The sequence below is a fragment of the Lynx canadensis genome, chromosome A2 (assembly GCF_007474595.2).
Source record: "Lynx canadensis isolate LIC74 chromosome A2, mLynCan4.pri.v2, whole genome shotgun sequence".
Taxonomy (NCBI): Eukaryota; Metazoa; Chordata; class Mammalia; order Carnivora; family Felidae; genus Lynx; species Lynx canadensis.
In genome coordinates, this window is record NC_044304.2 from 155,427,289 (window position 1) to 155,448,458 (window position 21,170).

General features: G+C 42.5%; 1 protein-coding gene and 1 non-coding gene across 2 annotated transcripts in view; one reads left to right on the top strand and one right to left on the bottom strand.

The window, feature by feature from the left end:
• Positions 1 to 21,170, top strand: part of TMEM178B (transmembrane protein 178B) — a 308,589-nt gene that overhangs the window by 231,560 nt on the left and 55,859 nt on the right. The gene's annotated exons all lie outside the window — the stretch shown is intronic.
• On the bottom strand, positions 6,252 to 6,336 carry TRNAR-UCG. The gene has a single exon. It is a non-coding gene; the product is annotated as a tRNA-Arg (tRNA).

The following is a 21,170-nucleotide window of genomic DNA, read 5'->3' on the forward strand; positions in this document are numbered from 1 at the left end:
TCTGGTTCATCCCTGTCCCACTAACACCTCACACCACGTTTCACAAGGCCATGGTTAAGAAATAATGTGGTATGTTGAATTGGACATAAAAGCAGACACCCCTATGGCCTTAGACAAGTCTTTGGATTCTGACTGTGAATTTCCAAAGCCAGATGGCCCCTTACAGGGGTCTGGTTGGCACTCCCTGAATCTGGCACTGGCCTATTGTTAGACTCCTCTGTGGCCACGGACTCTAAAGGCAGATTGGTGCCCAGGCCATGACCTTCCTGCAGCTGCCCAGCTCAGAATCAGGCTTGCTATATGCCACAGCTGTGATGGGAAACTTCCTGAAGCCTCTACTCCAGCTCATTCTTTAGAGACAACCGAGGGACTGCCTGCCCCTGCCCCTGGACCCCCTTCACACTCCCAGAGTGTCAACGATCTTGGCCTGTGATTCCCAACCTCCTTTGGGAGCAAAGTGACTGCTAATGCATACCACAGAGGACAAGACAGTTTGAATTGTTAGGTTTGGAAATCCAGAAAATACAGAGTATATCAGCACCTCGCCATATGCTGATCTAAAAGTTTGTTCTCTTGTGTTAATATGTAACTGACATTGCCTAACAATGACCGTATTGACAGCAGCGGCTGTGAACACAGAGTTTTCCATTCAGACTTAAGTGCTTTAAAGTTTTAGAAGTTCTGTTCCACAGGCCAGGACACTGAGAGGTAGTGGGGCTCAGGAGCTTATCTGTGGTCACAGAGTTGGAGGCACTGGCCTCTGGTGTCTCTGCCTTTTAGACTTGGAGCTCTGAACCCCTGGTCCTGTGGTCATTCACCCCCTCAACTCCAGATCCAACTTCTATTCAATGGAAAGTTATAATAGGTTTCCAACATATTTTGGAAATATTTTTACTTAGAAATTTTTTTAATGTGATTTTAAAACTTCTTTAAGCCCATGGCTTATTAGAGAGAGAGCAAACTTGCGTATGTATGTGTGAGTGGGGCGGGGCAGAGAGTGAGAGCAAGAGAGACAGAATCCCAAGCAGGCTCCCATGTTGTCGGCATAGAACCTGACTCGGGGCTCGAACCCACAAACTGCGACATCACGGCCTGAGCCACAATCACGAGTCGGACGCTGAACCCACTGGGCCACACAGGCACTCTGAGCCGTGGATTTTTAAGTCGAATAATAGTAGGGAGGCCAAAGTATAAAACCAGCAAAAATGGACCTGAAAGGGCCAGTGCCCCACTCTCTCGGAGCCCTGGAGATCCACAGATCAGTTTGAAAACCACCAAAGAGAGTAAAGATTCCAGAACTTTGTGAGTCAGAAGACGGGCTTTCAGCCATAACTGCTGCTAACTGGCCGTGAGGCGTGGAGCAAGGCAGCAAACTCGGAGACTCCGCGGCCTTGGTTGTAAAGCCACAGAGATGGACAAGGGCCCCACCACATCTCTGTCTACGACCCATTAGTTGATTAATGAGCTCGAACTAATGGCTGACAAAATGTAGTAACAAAATAGGCTCCTACTTTTATGAAGAGATTAAAGCTAGCCATAATTAGCACATTGCATACAAATGTGTTATGGAAGAAGAGCTTGGAAAGGAATTCGGGCCTAAAGTAAAGGTTACAAATGCACTTTCATTTATTTTTTAAAATTTTTTAAATGCTTATTTATTTTTGAGAGAGAGAGAGAGAGGGACAGAGTGCAAGCGGGGGAGGAACAGAGAGGGAGACATTAAATCCGAAGTGGGCTTCAGGCTCTGAGCTGTCAGCCCAGAGCCCGAAACGGGCTCAAACTCACGAACCGCAAAATCTTGACCTAAGCCGAAGTCAGATGCTTAACCACTGAGGCACCCAGGCGCCCCCAAATACACTTTCACTTATATTCGCACTTTGCTTAGGACCCTTACTCCCCACCCTTTTCCTATTTATAGGTAGAAGGTAGCTACATTTCAAGGTAACTCTGGGCAAAGTGGCACAAATTTATTACTAATGGTACCTGAATTAATAACCGGTTACTTATCAAAATACCCCATGTTGACAAATACATTTAGAGAGGGAGTTGATAATCGAGTGATAAAATCTTTAAACCCAAATGTCAGTGGCTTGGGATTGGTAGTAAAGGTTTTCTGGAGAGATTCTGGAGAAACAGGACATCCCCTCTACCTTAATTTTGTTTTCTTTTCTGTCTTCGTTAATTTAGGGTTTGGTCTCTTTTCTGGCCAAGCTTCAGTGAAGGTGACACTATTACAGCACGTGATGGAGTTTTCTCAGAATAAACTGTGGGATGTGCAGTAGGGTCATGTTATCCTTTTTATATTCAATTATTAGGTGATTTTGTCAGTATTCTCATGAGGTGATGGTTGGGTATAAACATTTAGTGTTTCATAGAAAAGGCAAAAGGAGGTCTGATGTGACCAGGAAATTAGTATTTATTTTAGCAACAAACAAACAAAAAACCCCCTAAAAAACCACATAGAACAGATTGGTTTAAATAATTACTAAATCAAATTATAAATGATTACTCAAAATATCCTTGCTGATCATTTTGTCTCCAGCACCACTTTAACATTAGATGGGAATTTTTAAGCTTTACAGAAGAGACCTCCAATTTGGTAGCCTGTAAGAAATCGCCTGTTTTCTGGCATGTGGTCCAGATCTTACCTCCGAACTTTTTATTCTTTTATTTTAGTTGAAAGTAGTTTTTGGCCAAAATCGATGATAGGGAAAACAGTAAATGATGCTGTAGAAAATCAAACAGAGACGTACAAAAAAATAAAGACCTAGGTACAATTTGCTATCCTTTTCAGCAGTTCTTGGATGAGGTGTATCAACCCCTGGTAATATCCCATTCTGTCGTCTTTCTTTATTTTAGATATATAAATTATATCGCAAATCTTCATTTTAGATATGTAAGCTATATCTAAAATGTCATCTGAAAGATCGATCCCTTTTGGGACAGTATTTTAGCCACCTCCAGGGCTTGACTCATGGACAGTTTTGTGTACAGGTACTGGTTTTTTAGCACCTTATGAGGAGGAAAAATGTGTCGTTATCTGTATTTCTTTCCTGTCCTCACTTCAGCCAGACCAAACAGAGACTTTGGGTTTCTCTGTGTATGCATGTGTAGACACACACACACACACACACACACACACACAACATTTTTTTTTCTATTAGGAGGTACATTTCTATTACAAAGTAAATTGCTCAGAAAAGAGAGGTATCTCCTGCCCCATAAGGAGTCTTCTAGACTGGGTCCTATGTATGTTTCTCGTGAAACATACAGTATGGAGGAGAATCTTATACTGTGTGTACATTCTAAAAGTAGAGTTCAAGATGACATCTCTTTCCTCGGAAATCCCTTTGGGCTGTGCTCTGTTGGAGAGTAGCAGGCAGTCTCTTAGGATACCCCACAGGCCTGGTGTCCCCTCATCGAGGGAAGAGACCACTGTTGGTTAGCTGCGTATCAGATGACACGGTTGGTTTGTGTTGAGGAGCCACAGCGTGCTAAAGTACTTACCAGTAAGGCCCGGCATCGTGCCCCATGCAGCAGGAGGCTCCTGTCTGAGAGCCATGGTAACAAGGTGCTTCTGGGAGCAGCGGGTTCATGGCTCCCGAATGGCTCACCACCCGCCACCCCAGCGCTGTCTGCATGGAGTCTTGGTGCCAGGTTCTCCCCTTCTCTCTCTCTCCTCTCCTCACCCCCCTTCCCGACTGCCCTCCTCCTACTCCATCACCCCTGCTAGCAGCAGAATGTGTGATAATGAATGCAACCCAAGACAGACTAGCCTGACAATTTTGCTTTGTCGCAGTAGTTACATAGGAAAGATGATTTCACAAACAGCCTCGGTCATAAAACCTTTTGAAATTTAATTTCCAAAGGGCTGCATCTAATTACCACAGAACTTTTGAAAACAGTATTCATATTAGTTGGAGGCTTGGAGGCGAAAAAGATTTAAACAGATCTAGCCACATTTAGCAACGAACTCCATATTCTTTTGCTTCCTCCTGAGGTTTTTTTTTTTTTTTTTCTTTTGTTAGCCGGGTCTTTTTGTTTTGTTTTGTTTTAATTGCATTTTATTTTTGTCCTAGCTAAAGTTCTGGTTTCTGCTATCGTGGGTTGTTTTATTTTTTCGTTTCCAAATTTTACAGTTGTTTTACTATAAAAATAAGGTCACCAAATCAGCGAATCAAAGCTTCTTCTGCAATAAAGCCCAGATTGTGTGAAGGTGTTCTAAAATCACATCTGAAGAAGTTAGGTCATGTTCTGTATATTGCATTTCATATGTCCATCATGGAGGCGTGTGCGCGTGGTTCTCTGGAGTGCTGGGCTTTTCCGCGGGCAGGCAGGGCAGTGAGGAGGCTGTGAAGGGAATGCCATGCTGACTGGGGGAGTCAAGTATTAGAAGAAAGGCAGGTTTCTGGAAGAGAGAGACCATCTCTGGGCCATCTTGGCAAATTGTAATTTAGAGAGGGAGAAGCCTGAAATTAATCTAATTTAGACTGTGGGAAAAATGCAGCCATTCCAGAAAGAGTGTGGATAATTTCAGGCTGAAAGCAAATTTTAACTGACAAGAATATCTTCAGCCTAGTTAAGCTAATGAAACCTTAACTAGGTTACAAAGAAATCAGAATAGGAGAGTTTGAAATGGATCTGTGAAGAAAAGGAACAATTTCAGATAATGTGTCTTACCCTGGGCGGGAGGCTGATTTTCTCTGAAAGAGAATAGCTTTAGCCTAGTTAAGCTAATGAACCCTTAACTAGGTTACAAAGCCATCAGGGCATGAGTCAGCAGAATTGACACCAAAGAACCTATCAGAATCCCATTAAGAGAGTGACAGGTAGAGTTCATGACCAGGTACCAGGGGCATGTAGCGTTGACTGACGAACCGTGGTGCGTTCCCACATGATTGACACTCAGGCAAAGGAAACAGGCCCACAAATAATATAGCAAAACCTTGGATTGAGAGTAGCTTGTTTTGCGAGTGTTCAGCAAGACGAGCCAACATTTCATTTTAACTTGATAAACGAGCGATGTCTTGCAATACAAGTAGTACGTGACGCTGACTGTCACATGACCACAACTGAGCCAATGGTTCTTCTCTCTCTCTCTCTCTCTCTCTCTCTCTCTCTCTCACTGTGGGATTGTGGGTGATCGTCTCCCATGCTCAGATGCTTGGTCTCAGGCCATGGTGTTTGGCAGAAATCGGTGATTTTTCAGAATGTTGGAAGGTACCCACAACTGGCACTGGTGTATTTTTTGTCACTTCAAAGCACCTATGGATAGTTCTTTGCTTTTCCATGCAAGAGTGAGCTTAGGAACGCTTTGCTTCATTCTAGGTCAGGCTGCCTGCAAATATAGACCCTTTCCTCTGCCGCCTTATTGCCAGTTACTTTAAATACAGTCTGTGACCAGAGTTTATTAATATGTAGTGTAGTCAACATCCGTTAGTGATAGTGAAAGTCGTCCTACATAATAACCCTCCTCTCTCTTGTCTCTCTCACCCCAGCCACGAACGTTTTCAAAGGTAAGTGCGGGTTAATTTATTTTTCTTTATACTTTGTATTTCCTTTATTATTTTGTATTAAATTACAGTGTTGTAATCCTTTTTATATGAATATTTTTGGGTTGTAGAACAAATCATCTGAGTTTCCATTATTTCTTACGGGGATCTTTGCTCTGATATACAAGTGTTTTGGATTACAAGCATGTTTCTGGAATGAATTATACTCGCAAACCAAGGTTTTACTGTAGTTTGAAAACATTTTGTAGTTTTTCCATCAGACTCTTCTTCACTTTATTTCATACTTAATTGATGTTATTGATTCATAGATAATAATGTAGCTTTTATTTATAAACCGGAAATGCTCTATATTTTTTTTAAACTTTTTTTTTTTTTTTACATTTATTTATTTATTTTTTTTTTTTTAAATTTTTTTTTCAACGTTTTTTATTTATTTTGGGACAGAGAGAGACAGAGCATGAACGGGGGAGGGGCAGAGAGAGGGAGACACAGAATCGGAAACAGGCTCCAGGCTCCGAGCCATCAGCCCAGAGCCTGACGCGGGGCTCGAACTCACGGACCGCGAGATCGTGACCTGGCTGAAGTCGGACGCTTAACCGACTGCGCCACCCAGGCGCCCCACATTTATTTATTTTTGAGAAACAGAGTGAGACAAAGCATGAGCCAGGGAGGGGCAGAGAGAGAAGGAGACACAGAATCCGAAGCAGGCTCCAGGCTCCTAGCAAGGTGTCAGCACAGAGCCCAAAGTGGGGCTCGAACCCACGAACTGTGAGATCATGACCTGAGCCGAAGTCAGACGCTCAACCAACTGAGCCACCCAGGCGCCCCAGAAATGTTCTATATTTTTAAGTATTCTATTTCTTTTCTTTTCTTTTCTTTCCTTTTCTTTTCTTTTCTTTTCTTTTCTTTTCTTTTCTTTCTTTCTTTCTTTCTTTCTTTCTTTCTTTCTTTCTTTCTTTCGAGAGACAGAGAGGGTACAAGTAAACAAGGGACAGAAAGAGAGCATGAATTTCAGGAGGGGCAGAGGGAGAGAGAGAGAAGGGAGAGAGAGAGAGAGAGAAGCTGGGTTCATGTTTTACCCGAAGTGGGACTTGAGCTCACATCAAGTGGGACTCATAGTCACAAATCATGAGATCATGACCTGAGCTGAAGTCAGATGCTTAATGACTGAGCCACCCAGGCGCCCTTAAGTATTCTATTTCTGATGTATACTTTCTCTGGATCCACCTCGTTCAGATTTTTAGATCGCCAAAAAACATTACATATTTTTAAAGTTTTTTTAAAGTTTATTTATTTTGAGGGGGGGAAGGGCAAAGAGAGAAAGAGAGAGAGAATCTCAAGCAGGCTATGTGCTGCCAATGCAGAGCCTGATGTGGGGCTCAGTCCCACAAACCATGAGGTCATGACCTCAATGGAGATCAAGAGTCAGACATTTAACTGACTGAGCCACCCAAGCACCTCAAAACATTGCATATTTAAATTTTTTTTTTTTTTAACATTTTTATTTATTTTTGGGACAGAGAGAGACAGAGCATGAACAGGGGAGGGGCAGAGAGAGAGGGAGACACAGAATCGGAAACAGGCTCCAGGCTCCGAGCCATCAGCCCAGAGCCTGACGCGGGGCTCGAACTCACGGACCGCGAGATCGTGACCTGGCTGAAGTCGGACGCTTAACCGACTGCGCCACCCAGGCGCCCCTAAAATTTTTTTCTTTAACGTTTATTTATTTTTGAGACAGGGAGAGACAGAGCATGAACGGGGGAGGGGCAGAGAGAGAGGGAGACACAGAATCGGAAGCAGGCTCCAGACTCCGAGCCATCAGCCCAGAGCCCGACGCGGGGCTCGAATTCACGGACTGCGAGATCGTGACCTGAGCTGAAGTCGGACGCTCAACCGACTGAGCCACCCAGGCGCCCCAAAACATTGCATGTTTTTAAATGTATATTACTCAAGGGGACTGTTTCAATTTCTTTTTGGTCAACCTATATCTGCGGGTAGAACAAGTAACTGGTGGATCATCTTAAAAGCAGATACCTCACAGGAGAAGCTAGACAAACAGGAAAGGGATACAGACACACGTTGGTCAGGCTCCAAAAAAATTGAGATGGACCAGGTCACATTCAGACATTCAATATGTATGTTTTGAGCTCTTGCTGTGTTCCAGGCACTGTCTGTGGTACTTGGGTTATGACAGTGAGCAAAGCAGACAAAGATTCTGCCTCATGGAGTTTACATTCTGGTGATGGCAGATAGGCAGTAAACAAAACAGGGAGGTGACTTATCTGATGTGTCCAAAAGTGTACATTGCTTTGGAAGAAAGGAAAACATAGCAGGCTAAGAGTATGGGAGTGTTGGTGGTGGGGAAGAATGTGGTAGGAAGCCTTGCTGGTGGCCCAGTCAGCATGTATTGAGTTCCCAATATTCCCAGATCCTTGAAGAAGAATTATTCTACCCAGCCACCCACGTCTCCACCCATCCATCTACCCATCCGCCCATCCATCCATCCATCCATCCATCCATCCATCCATCCATCCATTTGACCCATCCCTTCACTTACCCACCCATCTACCCAGCTACCTACCCGTCGATCTACATACCCACCCATAATGTGTACCTGGCACTGTATTGGGCTTGAAGATACAGAGATGAATAAGACATAGTCCCCACCTTTAACATACCACAGTTAAAAAAAAAAAGACATAGGGAAACCAGTAATTACACAACAATTACACACAACCAGTAATTATACAAGCAATATAATATAGAATCCCTGGAAACAATATAAAGGAGAGAATAAAAGGGTTATTAAAGTAAGAAAATGTAATATATTTTTACCTGGTTAAAAATTTTTATTTTAAATTATGAAATATTTCAGACAAGGAGTACGTAAAATATCCATACATACTTTTTACATGGGTTTTATTTTTCTCATACACCCATAAATACATACTTCCCTGAAGGTTTTATAGTGCTTGAAAACTGTAGGGGACTTGCCCATCCCTCAAAGAATTTCCTTTACTTCCAGGTATGAGACCATTCCTGGGAAGTCCTGCAACATGCGATCCGAGTACACACTGACGTCATTTTGAGCAAATCTTACCGCCATGTGGGTCATAGATGGAGTGGTGTTAGCTGTGCAGTGACCAAAGTTCTGTATCTCTGGAACTGGTCTCCAGAGTGGTTGGAGCACCAGTTTCCTTCAAAGCTGAAAGCCAAGGAAGAGTGTCTTCCATATTGCTTTTACAAAGATTAGCCTAGGGGTGCCTGGGTGGCTCACTCGGTTAAGTGTCCAACTCTTGACTTCTGCCCAGGTCATGATCTCAAGGTTCGTGAGTTCAGGCCCTGTGCGGGGCTCCATACCGACAGTTCAGAGCCTGCTTGGGATTCTCTCTATCTCCCCCTCTCTGCCCCTTCCCTCTGCTAGCACTCTCTTTCTCTCTCAAAATAAATAAATTAAAAAAAAAAGATGAGTCTAGCCATAGCTTTTGTAAATGTAGCAAAACCCTAGTGGCTTAAAACAAAAATTATTTAACTCGCGACTTTCTGAGTTGGCAGTGTGGGCTGGGCTCAGCTGGTCAGTTTCTTCTCATCTTCAGGAGCTCACTCCTGGCATCTGCTGTCAGCTGAGGTTGGCTGAGGGCTGACTAATCCCACATGGCCTCCACTGGAATAGCTGGTCTCTGTTCTGTGGGGTTTCTTATTCTCCCACAGGCTTGTTCACATGGCAGCTTGGCAGGGTCCTGAGAGAGCAGCGGTGTTCAAGGCACCCATGTGCAAGTACAAGGTCACTTTTGCTGCATTCTGTTGCTCAGAGTAATCCATGAGCTCAGCCTAGATTGCAGGGGTGGGGAAACAAATTCCACCCCTTGATAGGAAGGTTTTCAAAGTCACATTTAATTTAATCAATCAATCAATCAATCAATTAATTAATTTTTAAATATAATTTATTGTCGAGTTAGCTAACATAGAGTGTAAACAGTATGCTCTTGGCTTTGGGAGTAGGTTGCCATCATTCATTGCTTACATACAACACCCAGGGCTAATCCTAACAAGTGCCCTCCTCAGTGCCCATCTCTCATTTTTCCCTATCCCCCATCAACCTTCAGTTTGTTCTTTGTATTTAAGAGTCTCTTATGGTTCGCCTCCCTCTCTGTTTGAAACTATTTTTCCCCCATCACTTCCCCCATGGTCTTCTATTAAGTTTCTCAAATTCCACATATGGGTGAAAACATGATATCTGTCTTTCTCTGACTGACTTATTTCACTCAGCATAATACCCTCCAGTTCCATCCACGTTGTTGCAAATGGCCAGATTTCATTCTTTTTCATCACCAAGTAGTATTCCATTGTATATATAAACCACATCTTCTTTATCCATTCATCAGTTGATGGACCCTTGGGCTTTTTCCATAATTTGGCTATTGTTGATAGCGCTGCTATAAATATTGGAGTACATGTGCCCCTATGAATCAGCACTCCTGTATCCTTTGGATAAATTCCTAGTAGTGCTATTGCTGGGTCGTAGGGTAATTCTATTTTTAATTTCTTGGGAACCTCCACACTGTTTTCCAGAGCGTCTGCACCAGTTTGCATTCACACTAACAGTGCAAGAGGGTTCCCATTTCCCCACATCCTCGCCAACATATGTTGTTTCCTGAGTTGTTAATTTTAGCCACTCTGACCCACAGTGTGAGGTGGTATCTCAATGTGGTTTTGATTTGTATTTCCCTGATGATGAGTGATGTTGAGCATCTTTTCATGTGTCTGTTGGCCATCTGGATGTCTTTGGAGAAGTGGCTATTCATGTCTTATTCATTTCTTCACTGGATTATTTGGTTTTTAGGTGTTGAGTCTGGTAAGTTCTTTATAGATTTTGGATACTAACCCTTTATCCTATATGTCATTTGCAAGTATCTTCTCCCGTTCCATCAGTTGCCTTTTAGTTTTGCTGATTGTTTCCTTTGCTGTGCAGAAGCTTTTTATCTTGATGAGGTCCCCATAGTTCATTTTTGCTTTTACTTCCCTTGCCTTCGGAGACATAATGAGTAAGAAGTTGCTGCGGCCGAGGTCAAAGAGGTTTTGCCTGCTTTCTCCTCTAGGATTTTGATGGTTTCCTGTCTCACATTTAGGTCTTTCATCCATTTTGAGTTTATTTTTGTGTACGGTGTAAGAAAGTGATCCATTCATTCTTCTGCATGTTGCTGTCCACTTCTCCCAGCACCATTTGTTAAAGAGACTGTCTTTTTTCCAATGGATACTCTTTCCTGCTTTGTCAAAGATTAGTTGGCCATACATTTGTGGGTCCAATTCTGGGTTCTCTATTCTATTCCATTGGTCTATGTGTCTGTTTCTGTGCCAATACCATGCTGTCTTGATGATTACAGCTTTGTAGTAGAGGCTAACGTCTGGGATTGTGATGCCTCCTGCTTTGGTTTTCTTTTTCAACATTATTTTGGCTATTCGGGTTCTTTTGTGGTTCCATACAAATTTTAGAATTGTTTGTTCTAGCTCTGAGAAGAATGCCAGTGCAATTTTGATTGGGCCTACATTGAATTTGTAAATTGACTTGGGTAGTATGGACATTTTAACAATATTTGTTCTTCCAATCCATGGGCATGGAATGTTTTTCCATTTCTTTATGACTTCTTCAATTTCTTTCATGAGTGCTCTGTAGTTTGCAGTATACAGATCTTTTACCTCTTTGATTAGGCTTATTCCTAGATATTTTATGGTTCTTGGTGCAGTTGCGAATGGGATCAATTTCTTGATTTCTCTTTCTTTTACTTCATTATTCGTGTATAGAAATGCAACCGGTTTCTGTACGTTGATATTATATCTTGCACAAAATCACATTTTAAATGAATGTGGATTCAGGGAGGAAAATAGAATGAGTGTGGCCATTTTTGCAAATAATTTGCCCAAAGTCCAGCATTATTTCATTCTTTCACTTCAGTCTAGAAGTCTGCTTTGCTTTTACGTCTCATGTCGTTTTGTTCTGTTCTGTTTTGTTGTTGTTTTTTTTTAATCTGGAGAATTTTCCTAATTTTATGACCTTTCTAAACACCTCTTGACTTCAGATCTCTGAGGCAGGTGTCCTCAGAGATAGGAAACAAAGATGCAGCTGATGGTTCCCACCTTCAAAGTGCCTCTGCAGAGGCATATAACGATCAGAGAACACCGCCATTTCACAGAAGTTGAGCACCCCAAATGTGCCCAGGTCAATATGAGAAAGGAGACAGCCAAAGATGAATGGGACACAGTCTCTGTTTTCAGGCATTCAAGGTTGTTTTCAAACTATTTTGCATTGTTTTGGGTGGCTTGCTCTCCTTCATTCCTACGTTCAAACACAAAGCTCTGTGCATTTTACTTTTATTTATTTTTGAAAGATTTTAAAAAATATTTATTTATTTAGAAAGTGTGTATGTGAGTGGGGGAGGGACAAAGGAAGAGAGAATTCCAAGCCGGTTCCACACTGTTAGCGCAGACCCGCATATAGGGCTCAGTCTCATGACTCGTGAGATCATGACCTGAACCAAAATCAAGAGTGGGACACTCAACCGACTGAGCCACCCAGGCACCCCTAGATTTCACTTTCAAACGCTTTCTGGAGGCATCCCTCCTACCTCAGTTGAGTCCCCTTCATCTGTTGCCATGACTACAACACAGTCTTCTTGCTGGTCCACCTGCCTCAATTCCTCCTTCTCTGACAGGCTGTTGGTTAAGTCCATACTGCTGCCCGGATGTTCTCCAACAAGCACATTTGGTCACGTCACTGCCCTGTGAAGAGGCCTCCATGGATCCCCTCAGCCTAAAGGCTCACAGCTAAACATCTTTGTGCACCATGCAAGACCCTTTTTGAGTAGGCTTCCCATCACCTACCGTCTCTCCAGGCTCATCCTCACATTGTTTTTCTTGAACAAAATTGGCCTCCACTGATGGTTCTTGAATACACTGGTAGTTCCTTGAATATACCAGTCTTTCTCAAATCTTTTGCCTTACACACACTGTTCCCTTTGACAAGAACCACCCCTCTGCCGTTGGTCTGCCTAAAGTTCTGAGCTTTCTTTGAGGGCAGGTTATTCTCAAGCAGACACCTACATTATTTAGAAGTTGTGTATGAAACTCCAAACACACGCCATTGCTGCCATTTATAATGACTTCAGACTTTTATTTCTACTTCACGTGTGAGCCCTGTCGCTCCTCTCCTGTTCCAGTCCCGCCGCATCATCATAGTCTCATTATTGTTGTGTTGATTTTCTGAGACCTCTCGTAAGACAGTTTCTTTTCAACTTTGTCCAGAAAGTAGCGCTTACTAAATATTAATGGAATGAACGAAATCAAACCGGAAAGAAGCGGAAAACATTAAGTATATTTTAATTATACTGATGGACAGGCAGCAGAGTATCATGTATTCATCATTAGACTTGATGCCAGATGTTGCTTTGCCACTTAATAGCCAGTTGACCTTGAGGAAATCTCATTCCTTCTTTGAAGTCTTGGTTTCCTTATTAGCTAAAGAGGAATGAACCTACCCTCTCTGGCTCATAGGGCCGGGAGGATCAAAAGAAAGTGAAATGTGGGCATCTAATTATTCACAAAGCAAAACAGAAAACTAGCACTCATCTTTCTGGTAGGCTTCAAGGAATGGTCTTTGTCCCCGCCACTGCCTTGCTCCACAGTGTGGGGTCTGTGACTTACAAAGACTCCGGTAGGCAGTAGCAACATACATGCTTTGGGTATTAGTATACGTTCTACTTTGAGCTTACTATATAGCCTTGCAGATTCCGTCATTTTTTGTTTAGTTGTTGTAGAATAAGCTACCCTCACAGAACGTTAAGGGACGTATGACCTCAGGGGAACATGCTGCATTCATTGGGAAGGTTCTTGGTGCTGTGGTGATTGTCATACACGGGAAGACCTCTTCCGCCTCCTGCCACAACCCTTGAACCTCACTGTCGGTCTGACCACAGTTCTGACAAAATAATGAAGCAGCCTACTAGTCCCAGTTTAGTCGGGAAAATGGGAAGTTTAGGAGTTAGAGCGTATGTGTGTGACAGTGCGCACGAGCACACACGTAGGTACGTGCACACCTGCTCAGGAGAGAAGTTTTCATTTGGTGGAGGCTCCTTGCATTCTTTGGTGGCTCCTTCCTCCCTATGCACCCACTCCCCTCTATTATTAACCTCCCAAAGCAAATCCTTTTAAGCCTTGAGAGACTTACCGTGGCAACCCATCTTTCTGCCCTGCTCTCTCCTTTATTTATTAGTAAATTACGTATCTGTTTCCGTCCTTTACTTATTCCTGAGCCAGTGCCCTTTGTACCATCTCCTTCTGAGGCATTTCTCTGAGCTTCTCCCTTGTCTGTCATCTTTGCGGGGCTCCAGGTGTTCTTTCTTCTCCACCCTTTATGTGAACTGATCTGGAATATCCTTACAGGCTTAAGAGATTCGAGCTGCTGTCCATTTAAGATTAATCTTTTTACCCTTTGATTTTTAATTTTCTTTTTGTTGTTTTGCTTAGAAGAAACAAAGTTGTTTGTGTTAATGAAAAATATTCGCGAAAGGCAGCCTGCCTGGGTAAACCACTGCCTTCTGGCAGACTCTCTGTTGCCATGATGAAAAGGGTAGAAGGGATGAAGGACTGTCCCCTAGGGAAGGCAGAGGGAGAGCCAGGTGAATACTGATCATTTTCTAGGGCCATCTCCAGTTTTATTGAAGGAATCAAATGTTCTTGCTAATATTGTCAGGGCTTTGGCTGCTGTTCAGACTTGGTGACTAACTCAGGAAATAAAGGGAGTCAGAGGGTGGAAAATCTGAGGATAAAAACAGCCATGACCAGACAACGCTTTTCTCCTGCCATGAGTCTCAGAGAGGCCCTGGGGCCCCAGGGACCCCTGCCAACTTCATTGTCAGTTTTGCATCTGACACGAATTGAGAGAGATCCAGAACAGATGAAGATCGTTGGTTCTCTATTAAAGAGGGAGAGGAAATATAATAACAATTTCAGGGCCTTTTAATTCCTGAGTGGGGTAGGATGGGTATGTGCTGGGTGGAAAGGGCAAGGTAGAACCAGGTAAGCCTGGATAGGCATTCCATACAGGTTTAAGTTTCTATTAGAACAAAGGCTGTCGGGAGGACCCTGCCTCTGAGTCCAGGTTGCGTTCAGTCTCTGTCCACTTCATTGCAAATATGATATTTTGTGGCTTATAAAATATGCCTTAAGTCAACAGCTGGAGCACAAGATTTTAGTGCTTAGTACCTGAAGCTTAGGTACTTTAGTACCTACTTGAAGCTAGGGTCTGTGGTGAAATACACATACACAGTTATTGTGGATTATGTTGCAGTTTGTTTTCGTTGTGAGCAGAGAAAAAAATTGAATCAGGACAAGAGTGGATTCCTAAAGAAGGTGAGAAATACTGTGAGTGATACTGATTCAGACCCACCGACCCCCAACTTTATCTTGTGCTTGAAGGTTCTTCTCATCCTTCCTTTTTTGTTAAATTTTTTTGTTAATGTTTATTCATTTTTTTGAGAGACAGAGGAGACAGAACACAAGTGGGGGAGGGGCAGAGAGTGAGGGAGAGAGAATCCGAAGCAGGCTCCAGGCTCCGAGCTGTCAGCACAGATCCTGACATGGGGCTTGAACCCACGAACCATGAGATCATGACCTGAGCTGAAGTCGGACGCTTAACCTACTGAGCCACCCAGGTGCCTCTCTCATCATCTTTCCTAATGTGAATCTTGAAGGTTAAGTGCCTTCAGTCTTCTCCCCTTTGAGTTTTTTATGGCTAAAATGGACAACTTTGTCTAAACTCTTTTTCTTTTTAATATAATTTATTGTCAAATTGGCTAACATACAGTGTGTAAAATGTGCTCTTGGTTTTGGGGGTACATTCCTATGATTCATCGCTTACATACAACACCCAGTGCTCATCCCAGCAAGTGCCCTCCTCAATGCCCATCACCCATTTTTCCCTCTCCCCCGCTCCCCTCCCATCAACTCTCAGTCTGTTCTGTGTATTTAAGAGTCTCTTTTGGTTTGCCTCTGTCCTTCTCTGTAACTATTTTTTCCTCTTCCCCTCCCCCATGGTCTTCTGTTAAGTTTCTCAAGTTCCACACATGAGTGAAAACATATGATGTCCAAACTCTTTTTGAATCTTTCTGTATTTCCAGTCATTACAATCTACCAAAATAATGAGGTTCATATCTTTCTAAGGCTTGTTGTTCATTTTTTGTTTGTTTCCAGTTTTTATTCAAACTCCAGTTAGTTTAATGTTACAGTGTAATATTAGTTTCAGGAGTAGAATTTAGTGGTTCATTACTTCCATACAACACCCAGTGTCTCAGGCTTGTTGCTAAAATTGCCCTTTTTGGGTCCTGAATTCACTCATGTTTCTTATTCTTTCCTGGCCACCTATCTTCGTGTTTGGGGCCCTGTGAAACAAAGTCTGCTTCGTCTACATCATTCATGACATGATCAGCATTGGCCACATTCTTTCTCAGCCCTTGCTGTCATGGCAACGTTACTTAGTTTTGGGTTCCCAAACCCCTAAGGGACCTGAGGAAGAAATCCAGCGCGTTCATGAACTTGGATGGGAAAAATCACACTTTTATTCTCACAAGCATCTACTTGAAATTTAGTATTTTCTTCCATTACAAATCCTACCAATAGACACTACAGGCATTTTCATACCATATAATTGTTGCAGGTATGAGACTATCATTTATGTTCATCGCTGCTTGGAAATTATGGTAATCATTACAACTATCAGACCTAGTTACTTACTGTGCTGATAAAGATGCTACTATATTACTTTATCACCAATTTGTTTTTAAAAATACTTTGAAAGCTAGATAGTATCATCATTGGTTTCTGAAGTAACATGGTGTATTCTATTTTATATGTTTAAAAGGATTATCCCAGGAAGACATTCACAGGCTCACTAGACTGTGGAAGGTGTCCATGGCACAAAAATGAAGAATCCCAGTTTTACAGATGAAAAGTTTTCAAGCTTTTTGGAATTCTGTCTTCATACATCAGCTCCTACACCCCAGAAACCATTTAACTGCTCTTATCTGGAACTCCGTTTCTATTAAATACTTCTTAAGGACAAAATTGAACATAGCATTTAAGAAATGAAGTGTTATGGTTTATACAAAGGAAAAGTAAACCTTGGTGCCCCATTTCAATTTTATATTTTGATGATCAACATTTTATTGACCTTGGTTCTTAGCAGAACACTGGCCAGGTATCCTTAGGAAACCATCCTTTCTTTTTTTTTTAATTTTTTTTAATGTTTATTTATTTTTAAGACAGAGAGAGACAGAGCATGAACAGCGGAGGGTCAGAGAGAGAGGGAGACACAGAATCGGAAGCAGGCTCCAGGCTCCGAGCTGTCAGCAAAGAGCCCGACGCGGGGCTCGAACTCACAGACCATGAGATCATGACCTGAGCCGAAGTCGGACGCTTAACCGACTGAGCCACCCAGACGCCCCGGAAACCATCCTTTCTTAATGGATATCATTCTACAGGGAAAGTTTGGATTATTTATGTTGTAATATGTTACCTTGTTCCCTTCATTAAGATTCATTTTTCATTTTTTTTTCCAGATTGCACAGGCTTGTAAGATTTTCCTATATCTTCCCCTTAACCCCTGGTATCTTTTTTCAACAGTTTGACTTTCCTCCCTCCACACCTCTTTGGTGTTATCTGTGAGACACCCGTATGTCCTTTTTCCTCAACATCATTTTTAAAGATGCCAAACAGCACTGGTTTGGTGCTTATCTTTGAGAAACCAGGCTCTTCATATTATGCTTCTCTACTCGGAGACACTTTAAAAATACTCTTTGCTCCCTAAATACCTCTTTATGTATGAACCCCCAACTTTACCTTATCTCCTCAATTCCATCACAGCACATTCAATAAATTAAAAAAGCACCAAGTGGGGGAAAATGATATTAATGACTAAGAAATTCTGTTCCTCTTTATTTAAATTCCCACTTCTTTTTGTCTAATAAGTAGGCAGATAGGAGTTTTCTCTTGTTTGAATCATGTTGTTTTCCCATGAATAGGGAACATTTAGGTTTAAACCTGTCTACGAAAAATGAATAGGAGATGAAGAGTTTAGACAGATCATCAATAGATGTGGAATTGTGATTTTTTTAATTTTATGAGAGAGAGAGAGAGAGAGAGAGGGAGGGAGGGAGGGAGGGAGGGAGAGAGGCATGAACAGGGGAGGGGCAGAGGGAGAGAGACAATCCAAGCTGAGCGTGGAGCCCAACACGGGGCTAGTTCCCACGACCCTGGTATCATATCCTAAGCCGAAATCAAGAGTCAGACAATCGACTGACTGGGCAGCCCAGGTGTCCCAGATGTAGAATTGTGATTTTAAGAGCTTTGTTAGATACTAAAAGTCATTCCCAGGTGGATTCAATCTTTTGCACGTACACACACTCCCCTCTATATGTCTTGCTGCATAGACAGTTCAGAATTACCATAACCTATTACCGTAGGTACCGTGATTATCGTAACAGCTCATAGTAACCATAGTTACCAGTTCAGAATGACCGACTGTCTTTCATAAAATAGTAGCTATATTTGGCTCCTTGGAACGGCTCCAAGAAATTCTCTTTGGGATACTGTTTCATACAAGATCCAAGAATCTTGTGCTCGTATCTTTAAAAAAAAAAAAAAAAAAAAAGGCATGATCCCTCGGTGTTTTATTGATGATCTGTTTTCTTCCTGCTCTCCAGAGTATATCTAGTCTAAGGGAAATGTACTTATCAGTTCTGCCCTAGGGTGGAGCCCACCAACTCCATGCTCTCCTTGCACTTGAGTCTCGCATAATGAACACACTTGATGGTATTGTCGAAGTTCTGTATTGATTTTCTCTTTACCATTTTATTATAGCAACTGCCATGCTCTAACGTCTCTTACTCATCCTGTCCCAAACTGCCCTCCAGTGACTCCTAAGTGACCCTTATCATTAACTCAATTGCTAACTTACTCTAACCATAATGACTGTAAACAATTGTGGATGGTAACCTCTTCTTTCAAGGGTTTCTGACGCAATTTGGTTCTCAGTGTCTCAGGTCCTCTTGTTTTAGGCTCTACTGGCCATTTCTCCAGATGGAGTTCTTTTTATGAATGGGGGGTGGATTTTCAGCAAACCAGTCGGTAGAACAGGCAGCCATTTATATGTGTAGGTTATGTATTTTGGCCAATTTCATTCTTGAATTCCTTCATAACTCTTGAGTCCATGCCATTTCATGCCAACCATTAACTGATATTTATTTTGTAAATTGAGTTTTGTGGCATGCTTGCCTATATAATCGCCATATGATCGTTCTTCCCTGCTAATCGATCCCAGATTCTGTTCACATAGGATAAAGTTCCTCTGACAGCATTGGAGGATGAATCATGACTGATATGAGCCAGTCAGGGTAATCCCATTCCACCCCAACAGATACTCCTTTTCCCAGCTTCCCTTGCATCTAAGGCTGCCTGTGGATCTGTTACAGCTAATAATAAGAGGAAAGGTTGAGTCTTCTGGAAACTGATGGAAAGGATTTTGATTCCAAATAAAAGGCTAGATCTGATGAGAAGAGGATCTTTCAGGGTACCTGGTGGCTCAGTCGGTTAAGCGTCTGGCTCTTGATGTCGGCTCAGGTTATGATCTCACAGTTTGTGAGTTCGAGCCCCGTGTCGGGCTCTGTGCTGACAGCATGGAGTCTGGAGCCTGCTTCGAGTTCTGTGTCTTCCCTCTCTCTCTGCCCCTCCCCTGCCCCTGCTCACACTCTGTCTCTCTCTCTTTTAAAAATAGACATTAAAAAAATATTTTTATTTATTTATTTTTTAAAAATATTTTTATTTATTTTTTAAAGAGAACCTTTCTCCCTCTGCCCCTTTTTTCTGCTTGGCATTCTAGAGCACACGTGTGATGTCTGCAGTTCCTGTAGCTGTCCAGCCAGCCTGATGGAATGTTCAAGAGGGAGCGCAAAATGCTGACCCAGCATCCTAATGTTTTTGAGCCCCTACACTAATTCTAACAACCCATTTCCAGCCTTACTGTTGTGTAGGATAATTACACAACTTGAATATCTCATAACTCAGATTTTCTCTTGCTTGCGGCCAGTCACGCTCTTAACTGATTTGGGCATAAGAAACACGATTTTAACCACTTTTCCAGTCTGGGATTTAGATTAGGTTCTGCTTTTTCGATGTAGTTTTAAGTAAGAATCAAATGTTTTAGAGGACATTTTGAGAGCATGTAATCCTCCTTGGTGAAAGAAAGAAAGAAAAAGAAAGAAAGAAGGAAGGAAGGAAGGAAGGAAGAGAAAGAAGGAAAGAAGGAAAGAAAGAAGGAAAAGAAAGAGAAAGAAAGGACGATTTGGTGATGCTTTGGTGCTCTACAGGCTGTTAGCTAGGAAAACATTAATTACCATGGGCAGATTGGTCAAAAAGCCTCAAAGAAGGGAAACAGTGAATGAATAGAGGTTTTCTGGGCAGAGATAGGAAAAAGTTAAGGCATTAAACCAGGAAGGGTGTGATGCTTGCTACGTACATTCCCTAGGAAGCTCTTTCAAGGAGGCGGTATGGTGTGGGTATCTTGAACACAGACGTGGATCCAGGGCACGCCCCTGACAAGTCATGTGTCATGTGACACAGTTGCCTCTCTGCTCCTCACCTCCAATAATCTAGGATGTGGTGGAATGTGGTACCGTGGGGTCATTTATCTCTGCCATCCCTCGAAGTTTTAGGGTAAGGGTGCAGGGCATAGGTGAATGACTCAAGTGGACTGTTTAAGTAACTAAGAGAATGTACTGGGCTTCCAGTACATTCTCCCAGACCAGTTTCACTTTTGAAACAGAAACATCCTCTGTTTCTCTGTGTCTGTGGCACACTTCGAGGGGAGAATAGAACAAGCACAAACAGCTTGAGCTGAGCTTGCGAGACTGTCCTAGGGGCCCTGTCCCGCCCTGGTATGACGCATACTGCTTGACCTCTACACTTTACATGCTCAAAAGAATTGGTCGCCAACATTTAAAAAGCAGGAGCTTTTATACACAAATCCACGTCTTTGGCCTCAGAAAACCAGACATGGTGGCCACATTTGCTCTGCATTTCTGAGATGGCATCCTGGTTCAAGCAGAGTAACCCTTGTCCCGTGTCGTGTTTTCTGGCTCACCAGTCACCCTCCCCTTTTTGTTTCCATGACACCGAGGCTGAGTACTAATTTATCATCACTCTCACAATGCTTTTTGTCCCCCATAATAGAGACTGTCGCTCTCAAGAGTGGGAAAACAAAAGAATAGATAGAGTAGGCTGTATGTTTCTTATACCCGGCCCACTTCATCATTAAAATTAGCTGCTTCTCAGTGCCTGTAGGTCTCAGAATTTGCAAACCCGACCATAACTGCAGTGTAGACCGCAAATGGAAATTTGTCTTTGTGCCACTTTCAAACTCATCCTTCCTGGAGGAGGGGAGGTGAGGGGGTTGATTGTTCTTACAAGGCAAAGTATCTTTAGTGCATGGCAATGGCTAAATTAATTCCGTTTTCCAGACCCCTTTGCCACACGACAGCTAGTCTGACAAACATCGTTGCTAATTAGTGTGCCGAGTCGAGGGAGGGAACCCATTATCTGGCGATCACAATT